The 4164-nt window shown below is 31.3% G+C and overlaps 1 non-coding gene across 1 annotated transcript; it reads left to right on the top strand.

The window, feature by feature from the left end:
• The first annotated feature begins 6 nt into the window (after nt 1-6).
• Nucleotides 7-1648, top strand: LOC111690833. Its single transcript, XR_006940676.1, has 2 exons — nt 7-1378; nt 1431-1648. It is a non-coding gene; the product is annotated as an uncharacterized LOC111690833 (transcript).
• Nucleotides 1649-4164: the final 2516 nt, after the last annotated feature.

Raw genomic sequence — 4164 nt, 5'->3', positions numbered from 1 at the left:
AGTTTCACATCGGCGAATTGGAAAAGTGGCTGGACAAATGGAAAATAAAGGTCAATGCAACAAAATGTACTGACGTTACATTTACTTTAAGACGAGAAAATTGTCCTCGGTACAGATAAACAATATAAAATTTCCTGAATAAAGCCATGTGAAATATCTTGGTATCCACTTTGATCGCCGCTTAATATGAACTCACCACATTGAAGCCAAGGTTACACAAATAAAAGTAAATTCAGCACAAATGTACTAGCTAATTGGACCACGGTCAGCTCTAGACTTTAAGTACAAAGTGCTTTTGTACAAAACAGTTATAAAACCGATATGGCTATACGGCATTTAACTGTGGGGAACAGCCTCCTCATCTAATGTTGAAAAATTACAAAGAAAGCAGTCAGTACTGTTAAGGTCAATAATACATTCGCAATAGTAATATTCATAGGGATCTCAATGTCCCCATAATACGCGAGGAGATCAAATTCTCTTGTTTAACCTACTTGTCGAAACTATTGGATCACCCAAATCTCCTTGCCAGGTCATAAACGACTGAGAAGAATAGAAACATTGGATTTTGCCATATAATCAAATTATCGAGGACTTTGGTTGAATTTGCACCGGTAATAACAACGTTAGTTATAACTTAGATTAAGATTTAAATACTTATTGCAAATTTCTACATAAGAAAGATTCAATAAAGAATAATAAAAGGAAAAAAATCAGATTTTACTTTCTGTAACAGGTCGGTCGGTTTCGCCCGACTATAATTTCTGACTTGTTTATTTTATTGAAGCCTTGTTCCTAGTTGGCTTTACATAACAATATATTGTTCACGGACCTTCAGAAATTCTTTTCTAGCCATTTGTAACTTTTAAATCCCTAATTTCAAATTTACCATGTTTTAACATTCCTTAATGTTAAACAAGGAATGACAAACTTATAAATAATGCGAAAAACGAGTTTTAATTTTTAGTACGAAATTGTATAGTTTCTTTTATGTTCTTTTTAGAAGTGGTAACAGAAATTACAATTTTATTGTCAACCAAATTATATACTTTTACACTAAACAAAAGTTACTTTTTTCAGATATCAAACCATACTCCAATGATTTTTTCATTTCAAAAGAACGTTTTACATCCATTACATGTTTCTTGACATTCAATCTATTTGCTATGTTAGGAAGTTTAATGACATCTTGGATTCAATGGCCAAAAGCAAATTTGCTATGTATACCTGTCATACTGCGTGCTGTGTTTCTACCTTTGTTTTTGTTCTGTAATTATATACCGAAAAGTACAATAAGATCGCTTCCTGTGATTATTACTAACGACTGGGCTTACTGGCTAATAGCTATCATTATGTCCTTCAGCTCTGGTTATTTAAGGTAACATTTTTTTAAGATTTAATTACCCGTTATAATTGTAACATTATTTTAGCTCTTTGGGAATGATGTATGCTCCACAGATGGTATTACCAAAATATCAAATTACAGCAGGGATGTTTGCTGCTGCTATGTTAATAACGGGAATTTTTTCAGGAATAATATTTTCTTTTATTTTACCTTCATTGGTAGCCATTTAAATATTTTATGTAGAATTAATAATAAAAATCAATTCGCAACGAAACAATAAATAATTTTGTTTCTTTAAAGTTACATATATAAATATTTACGTTTGCCTTTTATTTTCTATATTTTTAACCACAGGTGAGTACTTTGCAATATTTCAGAAGATTTCAGTGAAAAGGTTTTTAATGATTATTTAGCTGCAAATGATAAAGTAATTCAGCAGTATAAAGTCACAAAAATGGATACGAAATGCAAAATATTATGTATATGACCGATATAAATTAGTCACTTATTTGAAAATTATGTTTTATTTAAACAGATATTTTTACTAAAAACTATTTTTCTATTTAGTCCAGACATTACTTGTGATTTATATCAATGCATCTATATACACTTGATGCGATTTTTCCATATTTAAACCATATCCAAAAGAACTAAATTTATCACCACCTTTAAAGTAGCACTAATTGATTTTTTGCGTCTGTAGAAGCGAAAACATTACATAATTGTATGGTTGTATTTAACTAGCGTCCATATTTCAACTAGCGTCCATGTAACTGAATCCGACGAATATGGCTTTAAGTTCATAATTATGTTTAATATACTAGAAAGTTGCAAAACCATGTTCTATACTATCCTTGATGACCATCATAAACTCTATAATTATAGGCCTCATATGACCCTAGCCCCTAAAATGTCAACAAATTTTTTTAACCATAAATAGCTTAAGTATATCTGAGGCAAAGCACAACTCAACTGAAATGCTTTATTACGAAAACTAAATCTCATTTAATTTTTGTAACTGAGAATTCAATTGTCGGCCTCGCCCGACTGTAATTTCTTACTTGTTTTATTGTTGAATAACTTTTAGTATACTATTTGTTTGCCTTGGGATTATCTTTTGGAGATGAGATTGTAGAACTCTTCAAGATGCTGATTATCTATAAGAGATTGTGCGTTATTGTAATTATAATATTATTTAAAGGGTTTGGGGAACAAAATAAAAAAGACAGTCCAATTAGTAAGAGTTCTAATGTTTATTTGATATTTGTGTCGCTCACCTTTTGGAGTTTTTAGTTTTAATGACAATATTTCTTTTCGCTTTTCAAAATGTTTCTTTTAAAACTATAAAATAAAACTATAAAGTAATGTTAGGAAAAGTATCTTTGTAGTATAAGGAAATTTTTGACAGTTTATTAAAATTAACGAGTACTAAATTAATTCCGTTTAATTCCAATAATATAACTACAGAGAAATATAAAATACAATGATACTTCCTGCCATTGTCTGACATTACCCTTTGGGGAAGCCCCCGCCTCCCCATAAAGTGACTAAGAGTTAATTGCAGCTTGAAAAGCTGCTGACGATAAGTCTGAACACGCTTCTAAATGTATAGCTTTTGTGCTAAAAAATACAAAAACACAGACATATCCTTTAATAATTTTGGACTTGCATATAGAGTCTATTATTTGAAATGGAAGTAATAATTGACACCTTTCGGGAGGAAGAGAAGCCATAATTTGAGAGCACGGATTTTGCTTGTAAATTATACAAACTTTGCAATGTTGAATAACAATTTAGAATCGCAGTTTGAGTCGTGATATATAAAATTCGGTCTGTGCATTCTGCACATATGGTTGGAAGGTATAATTTACCGAAAAAAGCCTGGCAAAATAATAGGCTAGCGTTCATAATATGGAAGAGGGAATTAAGAAAAACGCCCATTTACTCGTAAAACGAAATTCTATATATGAAAGGATTAAGTATTTTCAAATATTCATCAGAATAATAAGTTCTTTGGGCTAATATTAATAGTTTTATCTTTATAAAATTTACTGTATTTGGTGGATAATACTGGGCTTAAATTTTTTTTAGTGATTCGATTAAAGAAACGGAAAATATACGATATTACTCTCAGTGCTCTGGAAAATAATGAAAAATGTTCGAGAATATCATTATTTTCAGTAGTGTTGTGTAAAACCTGTACAGTTTTCTTTTAAATAGTCTTTAGCGGGTCCATGCCATCAAAGCGTGTTTGTTGCTTTATCTGAAGGCTTACAACCTCTTGTTCCTAAATCCGCATGGTTATCGTGAGATTGCTTTGGGTAGTAACTGATGTATTCTAGATGTCCGGTTAGCAACATATGTTTCCCAGGTGGATAGAGTTTTCGAGAGCCATCCTAATACTATTGATGAATCTGTTCATAAGAATATTCCAGAGTAATGAAAATTAAGAGATGAACTAACGTAATTAACTAAATAGGCTTATAATACTGCACTATTTAGTTCCAATCGTGGTAAGCAAACGGTCTTTTCGCAACTAATAAATTAGAGAAAATCGTGTGAGTTTGAGTTTTACATTTTATATAAACTGTGGAACAATATGCGTTTTTTGAAGCATCCGTTGTATTTGAACGGTGTCAGATGGTTTAAACTGAACCCAACGAGGAATGTCAACGCCTAAAATATCTTAGATGAAATTTCTAAGCATTCTGAGGAAACTGTATCATCCCATTCTAACCCTTCTAGCCAAAGATGTTGCATGAACATTTTTGCTTAAATAACTATCGCGCTGAATCGAAGAGTTTGGCAACCGTTGAAAG

This window comes from Lucilia cuprina, chromosome 4 (genome assembly GCF_022045245.1).
Source record: "Lucilia cuprina isolate Lc7/37 chromosome 4, ASM2204524v1, whole genome shotgun sequence".
In the NCBI taxonomy this organism is placed as follows: domain Eukaryota; kingdom Metazoa; phylum Arthropoda; class Insecta; order Diptera; family Calliphoridae; genus Lucilia; species Lucilia cuprina.
The sequence above is the reverse complement of the archived record's forward strand: the minus strand, read 5'-3'. Positions and strand labels throughout refer to the sequence as shown.